The following is a 15179-nucleotide window of genomic DNA, read 5'->3' as shown; positions in this document are numbered from 1 at the left end:
TTTTTTTGGTTGCCTTTTTATTTTTCTTTTGTGTGGACCAATACAAATATTCCTCCCTCTCTAAAATAATTTTGTTTGGGGGAAGGGGACAACGAGTCTCAGTTTAAAACGCTTTTTATCCAGCAGCCTTTTGTAGTCATTTGAAAGCGGTTTTACCGTTTAGAAATCCCGTAATGTATCCGTCACTTACAAGTCTAACATGTGCTAAAAACGAATCTTCTCTCCACTCGCACCCCCGCCCCTCCCCATTTAATACAAGGCATCGCTATACCTTTGGAGACAATATGAACAAGAGGAAAAATCTACCCAGTTCATGGCAAAAACAGAAGTTAGCAACATGGTCCATGCAGCTGCAACATTGCATTTAAAATTCAGTTTCCTCATAGGAAGAGGGCTAATCCTGCCCCCGTAATTCCCTACAGCCAAAATGTGCCCCCTCCCCTAGTGACAGTGCAATGCAAAGACACTAGCACGCTTATCTTGCCTAACCAGATGGCCGACTTGGATCAATGCACACACGCCACGATCAATGGGAGAGATAAAGAATTAGGAAAACAGTGGTACATGCTCCCAGAAAGCTTGTACACTGCATAATTATTTTATGATTCTACACATGGCTACATGTGATACTGAAGTAGAGAAGGAAAGGATAATTAGAGTGCTAGGAAGAATTTTGTAGGAGACTACGCTGTGTCTGTCAGCAGTTCCCACTCGAGCAGACTCACTGCCCTTATCGGAAAGTGAATTTAGAAAACATGAGCAAAAATGTCAGGGAAGGTATTTCCATTTTTGCCAGGTCCTGTCACATCCCAAAGTTTAGTTCAAAGCCGGAGGAGGAGGCTTGCTGGGATTTGGATATGCCTCTTGTCATTAGCCACCCCTGGTTCCCCAGCCAAGGAAACCCACCGGATAATATTTGGATGTGAGGCAGACTGTCACGAGGAAGAATTTGGTCTCCAAGCGATTCAGTCAAGTTCATTCAGTAAAATAGAGCAGGACCAGGCATTCCCCTTAATTTCTGCTTCCTGATTGGCTAACTGAAGCAATGTTTTTAAGCAGGTTAGTTACCCACCTCCAACTAAGAAAAAAAAAAATGTGGACCTACATCCCTGTTAACCACCCAGGTTATGAGGGACGTATACGAAGCAGCTGAAACTGGCACCGTGCCGCTTTATTCTGAATTCAGACCAAGATCATAAACCAGAACAATAAACTGCTGCAATCCTCCACTGTGGCAGTGTGCTAATCAGAAAAAAAACAATGTTCCTTCAGCTCCTAGCACACGATGGGTGCTTAATAAATGATTATACTGTCGTTGCAAGTGGCAGTAATAATGATGTTTTACCCTATGCTAGTCCAATGTTGTATTCTTTCATCACCTTGTGTTAGATGCAGTTAAAAGTAGTATTAGGGTCTCCTTTGGATTTAAGACTCAGCTTGCATGCTAATTGAAACATTCAATGAACTTTTTACACCATTTCTTATGTAAAGAAAGACGGGAACTGGTATCTTGAATTAGACACAGCTCTCCACCACTATCAACCTCCTCACTATCAACCCCGGTGTGTGTGTGTGTGTGTGTGTGTGTGTGTGTGTGTGTGAGCTAGTCATTTTACATAGTCTATCACATTCAAAATAGTGTGAACTTTCAATATCCAAATAATTACAATTACTATAATTTGATTCCTAAGCATAAATAAAATACAGTCTGCGTAAAAATTCAGAAGGGAAAAGAAAGAAATTCTGACAATCATAAAAAGCCATAGTAGACCTCTTTCTCAGTAATTTTAGGTAGGTTCAACGTGATGCTCTGGATTTTTACATGATTCGGTTGTTCTCTGGGATGTTCTTTGTAGAGTTGTTTTGCTATCTCTGCCCCGAACGCTTCTTTCCTCCACCTCAGCACAAAAAGGATAGCTATATATAACTAGCATTTAACTTTGCTGCCCATAATCAGATTTAAAGAGAGATCTTGGGTTTGGGGATATGATGCATATTATCAAATCTATTTTTAGCTCAAAACCCTTACAAGGCAAGGCTATCATTTTACCATTTAGGGCTCGCACCCCTTTTCTCTGAGGCTCCAAAAGATGAGTGTAAACATGCCATGCCCTTCCAGTAGCATAACAGATTCACTGAGGTTTCCTTTTACTGTAAAACAGCTGATCCGCTTGTGCCATACTTTCTGTCATGTAGCTAGTTTCCCAGGCAGTACGAGAAACCTTGGGTGTTAGGGAGAGGAGAGATTCATGAGGTGGAACTGGAGCATTTGAGGAGAAAAAGCATTTGAGTTTTCTCTGAGGGCAGAGCCAAGGTGGGCTCAACTTTGGGCTGGAGACAAGGTTGGTGGCTGGACCTGAGTCCCACCATTGAGCTGGAAAACACAGGAAGCCGGTATGCTTTTGGCTCAGTTTTACCTCTGGCTCCCTGTAACAAAAGCAAACCCAAATCCTGTCTGCAGTAAAGCATCATCAAGTTAGACCTCCAGGTTTTCAAAGGATTAATTTTTAATGAAATATAAACTTCCAATCAAAGATTACCAATGACACAAGAAAATAATCCTCTATAAGTGAGAGTCAGTGGAAACAGTTAACAGCATTAGATCTTTTAGGACTAAATGATCAGAATTTATCAGATACAGAATACAAAATAAATAGGTATAAAATGTTTTTAAAGTTAAAGTTGGAATTGCTAAAGTGAGTCAACAATAAGAAATATCAAAAATGATATTAAGTTGGAAAAGAATCAAATAGTGCTTTTATTTTTTAAAATTTATTGGGGAATAATTTACAGACAATACATTGCATTCATTTAGAGTGTACAAATCAATGAGTTTTGATATGTATATAGAGAAACTATTACCACAAGCAAGATACAGAATGTTCCATCAACCTCGAATGTTTCCTCATGCCCCTTTGCAATTGATCCCTCCCTCCACCCTTGGCCCCAGGCAACCACTGTTTGGTTTGTGTTGCTGTAACTACTTTACATCTTCTAGAATTTTATATAAATGAAATCATACGTTACAGACACTTTGGGGTCTGGTTTCTTTGACTCAGCATAATGACTTTGAGATGCACCCACTTTCTTATGCATATCAAAAGGTCATTTCTTTTTATTACCACTGGTTACCACATTTTGTTTATCCATTCCTCAATTAATGGACATTTGGGTTGTTTCCAGTTTTTGGCTATTGTGATTAGAGATGCAACATCCACATAAAAGTCTTTGTGCGGGTGTATGTTTTCAATACTTCTGGGAAACACTTAGTAGTGAAATAACTGGGTCATGTGGTAGGTGTATGCTTAACTTTTTAAAAACTGCTAAAGAGTTTTCTAAAATGATTGTACCATTTCATATTCTCACCTGTAGAATTTGAGAGTTCCATTTCTACCACATCCTCTGCAAGACATGATATGGTTAGTCTTTTTAATGTCAGCCATTATATCTACTATGTAGTAGTATCTCATTGTGGCTTTAATTTGCATGTCCCTACATGAATGATATGCTTACCATTCTTCTATCTTTTATTTTTATTTTTAATTTTAATTTAATTTTATTTTTAAGTAAATGTTACGCCCAAGGTGGGGCTTGAACTCATAACCCTGAGATCAAGAGTCATATGTTCTATCGACTGAGCCAGCCACACTCCCCCAACCATTCTCATATCTTGTTTTGTGAAGTGTTTGTCCAAATTTTTTGCCCATTTAAGAAAAAAAAATTTTTTTTGGTTATATTGACTTGCAAGAGTTTTTTATTTATCCTAGATACAAGTTTTTTGTCAGATCGATCAATTTAATATTTTCTCCCATTCTGTGACTTGCCTTTTTTTGTTGTTTACTTAATGGTGTATCTTGCCAAACAAGTTTTAAATTTTGATAAAATCCAATTCATTCTGTTTTATAGCCGTGTGCCTTTTTGTGGCTAAGAAATATTTGCCTATCACAAGTTTGCAAGGATTTTTTTCTCCAGCATATTGTTTTAGAAGTTTTATAGTTTGGACCTTTAGGTCTGTGTTCCATTTTGGGTTAATCTTAGTGTAGGGTGTAAGATAAAAGTCTTATGTAGGGTGTAAGATAAAAGTCTGTTTTCTTCCCCTTACATATATCCAATTCTAGTGCCATTGTTGATAAAGACTTCCTTTTTCTTTTCTTTTCTTTTTTTTTAAGATTTTATTTATTTATTCATGAGAGACAGAGAGAGGAGAGAGAGAGAGGCAGAGACACAGGCAGAGGGAGAAGCAGGCTCCATGCAGGGAGCCTGATGTGGGACTCGATTCTAGGTCTCCAGGATCACGCCCTGGGCTGAAGGCCCAGAGCTGAAGGCCTGTTAAACCAGTGAGCCACCTGGGCTACCCCAAGACTTCCTTTTTCAATTAGATTTTCTCAGGCAACTTTGTTGAAACATTAACCAAATATGTGTGGGTCTGTTTCAGACTCTTTATTCTGCAGATCTCAATGTGTACCTTTCATCAATACTACACTGGTGGTATTGATTTTAATAATTTTATAGTAAGTTGAAACCAGGTAGTGATAACTTCCCATTTTGTTCTTTTTTTGAAAAAAAAAAAAAAAAGCTTAGGCTATTCCAAAACACTTGCATATTTCTTATGCTTTTAAATCAGTTTGCCAATTTCTATAAGATTGCCTACTGGGATTTTGATTGGTATTATTTTCAGTCTATTAATCACTTTGGGGATAACTGACATCCTAAGAATACTAAGTCTTTCAATTCATGACCATGGTATATGTTTTCACTTACTTAGAACTTTAAAATTTCTCCTTAATAATGTTCTGCAATTTTTAATGCAGAGGCCTTTTTAGTGTAGAAATCTGAGGATTTTATTTGTAAATATTTTTTGGTTTTGGACACCATTGTAAATGGCATTGATTTTTATTTATTTTTTATCTTTAAAAATATTTATTTTAGAGAGAGAAAAAGAGAGAGCGTGTGGGGGTAGGGGCAGAATGAGAGAGAGAATCTCTAGCAGATTCCCTACTGAATGTGGAGCCTGACATGGGGCTCAATCTCACAACCCTGAGATCATCACCTGAGCCAAAATTAGGAGTCAGATGCTTAACTGACTGAACCACCCAGGCACCCCAGAACTGACTTTTAAAATTTAATTTTCTAACTGTTGTGGTCAGTATATAAACATATAATTGATTTTATATTAACATTTTTATCTTATGATCTTATAAATTTACTTATTAGTTCTCATAATTATATTTCAGATTCCTTAATATTTACTTTTCTTTTTTATTTTTTTAAATTTATTTATGATAGTCACAGACAGAGAGAGAGAGAGAGGCAGAGACATAGGCAGAGGGAGAAGCAGGCTCCATGCACCGGGAGCCCGATATGGGATTTGATCCCGGGTCTCCAGGATCGCGCCCTGGGCCAAAGGCAGGTGCCAAACTGCTGCGCCACCCAGGGATCCCTCCTTAGTATTTTCTATATAAATAATTGTATCTCCAGCAAATAAACATTTTATTTTTTCCTATCCAATATTTATGACTTTAATTTATGTCTTGCTTTATTGCAATGGCTAGGACCTCCCCCCACCCCACCTCTATACAGTGTTGAATAGGAGTGGTGAAAGCAAGCATCTGTGCAATGATCCCAGCTTTAGGGGGAAAGCATTAAATTCCTCATCATTAGGTGTATTAGCTATAGGTTTTCCATGGATACCCCTTGTCAGATTGAAGAATTTCCCTTTTCCTATTTTGCTGAGTTTTTAAAATCATAAATTGATTTTAAATCATGTCAAAAGCTTTTTCTGACTCTATATAAATTATTATATAGTTTTTCACCTTTATCATATTAATAAGGTGATTTCTGCTTATATACTTGATTTTATTTTTTATTTTATTTTGTTTTAAAGATTTTATTTATTCATATTCATTATTTATTCATTATTTATTTATTCATAGATTTTATTTATTCACACACACAGAGAAAGAGGCAGAGACACAGGCAGAGGGAGAAGCAGGCTCCATACAGGAAGCCCCACGTGAGACTTGATCCCGGGTCTCCAGGATCACACCCCAGGTTGCAGGAAGCACTAAACCACTGCACTACCGGGGCTGCCCTATACTTTATTTTAAACATTAAAACTACTTTGTAGTTAGTTCTGGGATACACCCACCTTGGTCATAATATATGAGTTTTAAAGTATTTTGTTAATATTATTCACTAATATTTTGTTAAGAATATTTGTTCTATGTTTATGAGGGCTCGAGGATCCATTTTTTTTCTTTTTTTTTTGTATCCTTGTTATCTTTTGGAAATAGGATATGATATCTGTATAGCAGTGTGCCTATTTACTAGCTCTACATATTTTTTGATGAATTTGACAAGTGCTTAAGTCTGTTTTAAAATATAAGAGATATGGTCTCTTAAAGGAACCGTTCCTTAGTGAGAGTGTGGGTCATTAAAGATTTACTCAAATGTTGATGGATAGGCCTTTCCTGCCCATGTTGTCTAGTGCAATACCATCAGTCCATCAGTCTTAGTTTCTTACCACATTTTATTTTTTTCATAACTCTCATTAATACTAATGTACTACATATTTTACTTTTTATTTGTTTACAATCTATTTCCCCCACTAGTATGTAAACTCCATGAGAAAAGGGTTCTGACCTTTTTCCCTCATCTTGACTCTTGGCTACTTGTTTAGGATGGATTCCGGTAGATTTCTTCAAAAATCCGGAGAAAGGCTTCAAGAAAAACAGAGACTGGCTTTTGAATTGAAATGAGACACAAAAGATAGTGTGCTCTGGAGTCACACTACTTAGAATTGAATCCTGGCTCCACCATCTACTCACTATACAAATTTAGGTAAATTACTGAGTCACTTTTTGCTTTAGCTTTTTAATCCAGTTTGCAAGAAGGTAATAACAGCATCTAACTCATAGGGTTGTTGTAAGAATTAAGTAAACTGATACATGTGAAACATTATAAAAGGGCCTGACATGTAATGAATGATCTCTTAATGTTTATAAAGGAAGTAGTATGCATATCCTTAGATTCAGAAGTGATTATTATAATGCTCTTATATTATGCATTTTTAAAATATTTTATTTATTTATTCATGAGAGACACACAGAGAGAGGGCAGAGACACAGGCAGAGGGAGAAGCAGGCTCCCCACAAGGAGCCTGATGTGGGACTGGATCCCAGATCCCAGGATCATGCCCTGAGTCAAAGGCTGATGCGCAACTGCTGAGCCACCCAGGGATCCTGGATGCCCTGTTCAAGCCATGTCTGAGTGGTGCAGTTAAGGTTACCTCAGTCCAGATGTCCTACTGCAATGAAATCTGAATGAGGTTCTTTTACAAACTATCAGAAAACTTCTGAATAACCCTATTGAGGAATTTACATACAGAATTACTCATCATTAACTTAGACAATGGTCTTATTTCAATACAATTCACCCTCCCTAGATGATGGATCTATAGCCACATACAACTGAGTCCCACTCTACTGTTTTTCCAGTTTTCATCTGCTTTGCCCTTTTCTGTCCTGACGTGAGTTGTCCTCTTCTTAAGTCCCTTGCTGTTTTAGGTGAGTAGTTGACATCTGCTGGGGCAGAGCCTGTAGCTGTCCAGAGGTTGCGGTGCTTTACTGACTCCCTCTGTGAATTAACCAACGTCCAGTTATAGTACAGAAGTTTGTTGCCCTAACAGAAAAAAAAAAAAAGTCCTCGGTTACCATTGCTTTTTTCACTTCCACCATTTTGCCATACACATTCCATGCAATGTTAGGCTTATTTCTCTTAGCCTATCAACTCGACTCAGTGCTGAACAGGAAACAACTCTTACCCAGTGGAGGAAACTGCTTAAGTCCATTTCAAATAGAGCTATTGTGAAAAATACTCTCTTCTCTAGAAAGCTAAAACAGAGCCTTATCGTGGTTTTTCCCTTTTCTACTTTGGAGTGACCTGCTTGGATACAACAAAAGAACTAGAATCAAAGATGCTATCCAGCAGTGAAATACTATCTACCTCTCTACTGACTTTTTGTTAATAATGATTTGTATTACATTACTGAAAAAAAAAGTATAGTCAACATTTACCAAAAGTTAAATCACTCAGTTTTTGCTCCCATCCTAGCACCTGGGAATACAGAGTAGACCAGCTGGTTACAACAAGGCTTAGGCTGCTGCTATCACGCTTTCTGTTCTGGAAGGCTTAGAAAATCTTGGGCCATACATCCTTTTGACTTCTCTGAACATTTACCAACAACTTCTGGAAAACAATTTGTCATATGGTCATCCTTAAAGATATTGTCCTTAGAAGAACAATTTAATTTGTTGTTGTTGTTGTTTTTAATGTAGTATACAAACTTATTTGGGTAGTTCTTTACAATTTTTTTTTTAATTATTTGTTTATTTTTGAAAGAGAGAGAGGGTGCAAGGGGAAGGCACAGAGGGAGAATGAGAGACAGAATCTTGGGCAGACTCCCCACTGAGTGCAGTACCTGATGCAGAGCTCCATCTCATGACCCTGAGCTGAAATCAAGAGTTGGATGCTTAACCGGCTGAGCCAGTCACCCCCTAGTTTGATATTTCTTAAATTCCTTCCAATACTCTAGACTTCTGAGATTTAGTGGAAGAATCCAAAGAGACCCAGTCATGATCTAGCTAGGGATTAGACTCCATTCCAGTGTAGATATTTATTTAAAAAAAAAAAAGTCTGTAAGCTATGAATATCAGATGTAGGATTTGCCTTGAAGGTCCCAGAATGATAAATAATTGCTAATTTTACAAAGCCTTATCTTTCATTTAACAGAATAACCATATTCATGACATTTTTCTAGATGTTACTAAAATGCTATCTCATGTGAAGACCCATAAACACATCATCAAATGAGAAAAATTAGACTATTGTTCAATAATTGTCAGTCTTACTGCCTTTTTTCTTTAAGTACTTATAGCAGACATATTTATCATTGCCTCTCCTGGCATGATCCTTGCTTGGAAGGGCCATGAATTATAGGAGCCTACTTCATGACCAGAGTTAAGGATCAGGGCTAGACATCTATCTAACCAAGGAGATCTAGTCAAATTTTTTAGCTAGTGAATTTGAATCAAAAGATGAAGAGTAGTTCCCAGCACTGGAAGGCTATTCAGATGTGGGAATGGTGGGCAGTTTTGTGACATATGAGATGAATAGATACTTCTGGTCAGTCAATAGAGGGAGGGCAGGCAAACAAAGAAGATACCAGAGAGAAATAAAGGCAAGAGACCCTTTAGCCCCAAGAGCAACAGAACAGACTTCATTCCTGAGGACCTATCAGGAGCTAAAATACCAACACAGCTTTATTTCCTATCCTTGGATTCTGCAAGAACCAGATCTTTACAATAAACTGCCCTTTATTTGTGCTAACCTGAGTGGGTTTGTTACCTCTAAATGAAATGCTTTGAGAATAGGCTCTGTATCTTGATTTGGTTCTATAGGTGGCCCAGCAGAGCACAGTGTTTGACACAGAGTAGGGACTCAGCAACTTGGTTGAAATTCATGACTGTGACTCACCGTTTTTCACTTTCAAACTTTTTAAGTGTTTTTCTACCACACAATTTAACTCATCCGTAGAGTACTACTGTTATATTTATTTTCTTTCTTTCTTTCTTTCTTTCTTTTTTTCTTTCTTTCTTTCTTTCTTTTTTTCTTTCTTTCTTTCTTTTCTTTCTTTCTTTCTTTCTTTCTTTCTTTCTTCTTTCTTTTCTTTCTTTTTTTAAAAAATATTTTATTTATTTATTCATGAGAGACACACACAGAGAGAGACAGAGACACAGGCAGAGGGAGAAGCAGGCTCCATGCAGGGAGCCCGATGTGGGACTCGATCCCGGGACTCCAGGATCATGCCCTGAGCTGAAGGCAGGTGCTCAACCGCTGAGCGACCCAGGCATCCCTATTTTCTTTAATAACAGAAAAAACACAGTTCAAAAAACCCACCAGCCTTCTAAGTAAGAAAAAATATTGAGAACATACACAGTATGATTTCTGAGGCAACTAGAAGCTCTCATATTTACCTGTCCCTCCTCCTTATTTTGTGGGTCTCTGAAACACTATTAGAATTGTTCCTAACGTTGTTTCCTTCTTCCGGTTGTTAATTAAAATACAAAGATCTTGGCCAAAGATCCTAAAATGTGTTCTGCAAAACTCTGATCTCCCAAGATCCTCCCTGAAAAAAAATTAGATAGGGAGACAAATAGAGAGCCACAGGGTGTTCTCTTCTCATCTTAGAGACTCATGGGCCTGCAGCATACTATAGGCTCTGAGGACTCGTGCATTGAAGAAACCTACTGAGGCTGGGTTTGGTGGTGGTGAGTATGGTTTAGTCATTAAGGAGACTGTCTGGTGAAGTGCAATGACTCTGCCACTCACCAGTTGTGTAACTCTGACAAAATTAGGATCCTGGGAACCCCTAACTCATAGGTGTATTGAGAGAAAAAATGAAATAATGAATATAAAGCACCCAGCACCTGAACAGCACATAGAAGCAGTCGATAAAAACTGTTGCTATTGTTGTTTTTTAAATCTTTTATTTCATCTGTACACCCAACATGGGGCTCAAACTCACAACCTCAAGATCAAGAGTCATATGCTCTACCAACTGAGCCATCAGGTGCCCTGATATAAACTGTTCTTATTATTAATGTAGCTTTTCCTAAACTTATTGAACTAGGCTTTAAAACAAAAGTCATCCGGACACCTGGGTAGCTTGGCTCAGGGCATGATCCCGGAGTCCCGGGATCGAGTCTTGCATCGGGCTCCCTGCATGGAGCCTGCTTCTCCCTCCGCCTATGTCTCTGCCTCTCTCTCTCTCTGTCTCTCATGAATAAATAAATAAGATCTTAAAAAAAATGTAATTAAAAAAAGATAAAACACAAGTCATCTATTACACCTCTCAGAATATATACTTTGAGGATATTAGGAGAAGAAAAGCTGTTTAAAAGAGACAGGAGGCAAGAAGCACTGTAAGGGGAAAGAGAAATTAACAGGTAATTTTGCTTATTTCATGATTCTGCTTAATTTAGGGAGGAGACATGTAGGTATAGCCTTCTCTCCAATCCTAGTAGAGTGCCAGGCTCACAGCAGACATTTAACAAAAAAAGCCTGCTACTTAATTAACTAAAAATGCAAATGGCAAGTTTATTTTAAATCTCCTGCATATGCTGTCACCTTATATTTTAACTCATTTCAGAGCAAGAGAAAAATCCTGATCTAGAAAAAGTCTTAGAAAATATTGATCACCTGGACATTTCAAAGCAGGCCTAGAGTTAGTTTTCAGGGCTCCAAAAATACTTCCAGTGTTCCAAAGCCGGCAAAACCAAGGAAAAAGCCTCTCCACTGCCCACTTTCTTTGGCTCTGAACTTAAGGACAAACCCTAACACCAGGAGGAAAGCAAAGTGAAATGGCAACACCTCTGCTACTTAGAAAACAAGTAGTGAACAAGCAGAGGCTGATCCTAGCTCAAGTGCAATTTTAACTGCTTTTCTGTGAGCACTCTGCGCAGAGGTGTGGCTGGTGTTCCCTCTGTCTTGCATAAGAAATTAGCAGCATCCATTCAAAAGAAAAATGATAATTGCTCAGTGGAAAAAAACCAACAACATGAAAGGCCCTTCATAGCATTGTTTCAGAAACACCCGAATGAAGAACGTATAATTAGGGGTAAACAAACCCAGCTCTGGCTGAAGATTGATAAACATCTCTGAGTCTCGAACCAGTCTACAAGAATTCGTGTCTCCATAAGTCTGTCATTGCTTTTGTGGCCAGCACCTCTTTGCTTTCCATTGGAGAGATAGGTAGGTACTCAGGCTGACAGATGCATGGAGAGGAATTGCCATATTAATTTATTATATAAAAATTAATATATTAATTTTTAAAAACTATCACTAAATAAATTAAAATTAAAATTAAAATTAAAAAAAACTCCCTGATGTATGCTACACTCCTCGATCCTTGGCCGCTCCAGGAAGGCAGACCAACATTGAGAATTTGAGAACAGGGATCCCTGGGTGGCGCAGCAGTTTAGCGCCTGCCTTTGGCCCAGGGCGCAATCCTGGAGACCCGGGATCGAATCCCACATCGGGCTCCCGGTGCATGGAGCCTGCTTCTCCCTCTGCCTATGTCTCTGCCTCTCTCTCTCTGTGTGTGTGTGTGTGACTATCATAAATAAATAAAAATTTTTAAAAAAAGAGAATTTGAGAACAAATGGTGAGAAGGAACACTATACAGCTAACGGCAGTATGCATAGTGGGTAAGAGCATAGGTCTGAGAATCGGAGACACTTGGGATCTCAACTCTGGCCCCCTACATAGTAACAGTGGAATGGCTGGCAATGCACCTGACCTCCCCAGTTTAAATTTACTGAAGGAAATGATATGTGAACTTCCAGAGGTTGTAAGGATGAAATGATAGTATAGTCATAGTATTCAGCTGTGGCCCTGGCAGGTAGCTACAAAAGCTAGCATTTCAGTGAGTCCTATGTGCAGGAATGCTGCTAAATACTTTAAATGCATTATCTCACCTAATCCTCAAAATCACCTTTCCTAACTTACTCCAAAATAGCTTGCATCTATTATCTCCTCTTCGTAGGGAAGGAATCTGAGCTTTAGAGACATTAAGTCATTGGCCACAGGAAGCAGTAGAGCTGAGCTTTGAGTTCACCTCTGGCTGACTCCAGAGCCCTCACTCTTGGCTGCCACATATAATGGAATCAGATGGTAGTTACTTTGTTTACTGAGAACCCACTCTGACTCTGGAGCTTCACAGGTTTCACAAATAACTCATTTAATATTTGTTATGCTATAAAGCCAGTTTTGCCTCTTGTTCTACAGATAGGCAGAAATTAAGGCATCCAAGAGATTAAAAATGATCTTCAGGTCAGACTGCCTACATGGGTCTACCATCTTGTGCTTAGAAGGACTCCGGACTGGTTTAGTGTCCTGCTGCTGCCATCTTAAAATTCTTAAGCATCTTTTTTTTTTTTTTTTAAGATTTTATTTATTTGTTTGAGAGAGAGAGACATCGAGAGAGAGAGTGAGAGCATGATGAAGAGAGAGACAAAAGGAGAGGGAAAAGCAGTCTCCCTGAAAAGCAGGGAGCCCCATGTGGGGCTGGATCCCAGGACACCAGGGTCATGACCCTAGTGGAAGGCAGACATTTAACTGACTGTGCCACCCAGGTGCCCCTCTTAAGCATCTTTTTTTTTTTTTAATTTTTATTTATTTATGGTAGTCACAGAGAGAGAGAGAGAGAGAGAGGCAGAGACACAGGCAGAGGGAGAAGCAGGCTCCATGCACCGGGAGCCTGATGTGGGATTCGATCCCAGGTCTCCAGGATCGCGCCTTGGGCCAAAGGCAGGCGCCAAACTGCTGCGCCACCCAGGGATCCCATCTTTGAAGAAGATATATATTTGTATTGAGCCCCACAGATGAAGCCGCAGGTCCTGCATTCTAACTTCTTCCCATTGCACTGCACTTCCACGACTGTGATATGAGAGCCAGAGTGAGGGGCCACTTGCTTCTCTGAAGGCAGCACTAGAATCCTCCTGCCTTAAGGATCCAGAAATAAAAGGCCACAGATTAATGTTTGCCAGCGCTACCTAGCGACAGGACTGTCTTAGAAAATCAATGGACTAGTCATAGAGCTGGAGTTGGAAACAAAAAACATGCTGCCTTCTTTTAAGTACTCTTTCAAGGAAGGGAAACTGGAGTCAGTCTTCAGTGTTCATGGCAACAGCGCCATAGATTTAGTATCAAAGGATAATCAGTACCCTGATCAACACCACACCTAGACACCATCATTCCGCCCGGGAGAACTCTAGAGAAAGAAGGCCAAACAGATAAGGGAATAAATGTTTACCGTGGCATTGTGGCCAAGATGCTGGCTGAATTTAATGTGTCTTGTACAGTAAGAACTTGCAATTGGGTGAGGTAGGGGATGAGCACTTAATCACTATCAAATGTTGGCATACAGCACCAAGAATACCTCTAAACAGAAGAAATCATCAGAGCATGACTCGTCTGTCTTTACTTCTTGATTCATAGTTACCCTTCTTTTCTCTTACCACAAGCATGCTCTGTCCAGATGGCAGGAAATATACCTGTTGCCCACAGGCCTTACATCCTTGTAGCCTGCAACCAAAATGGAAAGGAGACCAGCTCTTCCCCAGCCTCCCTCTAGCAAATCACATGGAAAGGTCCTAATTGGCCCTACTTGGGAGATACTAAAGCATTAGACCAATCAGGGTGAACAGGGGATAGGGATGCTGTGATTGGACAACCCTGGCTCATGGATCCGCCTATATGCAGCCAGTTGGATGCTCTGAAAGGCAGATAAGATTGCTTCATTTATTTGATATTCATTACTTATTCGAAATTCAAATTAAGCTGGGTGTTCTGCATTTTATCTGATAAATCTGCCTCCAGAACTCTCCCAGGGGAGAGAGGAGGAGCAAATCCCAATAGAAGGAAGAGTTGTGGACTACCAAGAATACTTGCTGAAGACCGTGTTCAGCTCAGCTCCCATTGGTTTCAAACCTGAGCCCAAAAGCCTAGGTCTCAGTCCCAAATTCCAGGAGAAAATGTTAAGTTCCAGTTTTCACTGCCCCATTTTCAGGGTCACACCCTTCACTGGTGAGGTAACATATTACTGATGCTCTAGATGGATTGTTTGTCCCTACTGACTTCTGTGTTCAAAAGCTATTGATATTCTATTTAAAATTTAAGTTCATTTTTCTAGTGGAATGAATATTAATGGATCCAACCTAATTATACAACACTTATGCCATTTATACATTTGGGTTTGTTATGTTGAAAGTTCAATATGAAGTCTAGTTATTTTTATTTTATTTTTTTAGAAACCAAGATATACTTTTTGAAAATGTTGAACAATTTTTTTTTTTTTGCCAAAGGCCTATACAATATAATCCTGTTGCAGAATTAATCTATTTAATTGAAAAATATTTAAGGGAACTCTAGCCAATGGCTCAGATATTGCAAACAATATCAAATAGAATTAAATTATTGTACAAAAGGAAAATTTGGATGGCCCCCTGCAATATGTTGAAATGTAATTTATTCTGAAAACCAGGCTCAAGCATTTTGACCTGAAGGTGTATTTAAAAATGAAGATAAAAAATTTCCCTTTCTTCCTCGCTCAATCTTCT

Source organism: Vulpes lagopus, chromosome 6 (assembly GCF_018345385.1).
Source record: "Vulpes lagopus strain Blue_001 chromosome 6, ASM1834538v1, whole genome shotgun sequence".
Classification (NCBI taxonomy): domain Eukaryota; kingdom Metazoa; phylum Chordata; class Mammalia; order Carnivora; family Canidae; genus Vulpes; species Vulpes lagopus.
The sequence above is the reverse complement of the archived record's forward strand: the minus strand, read 5'-3'. Positions refer to the sequence as shown.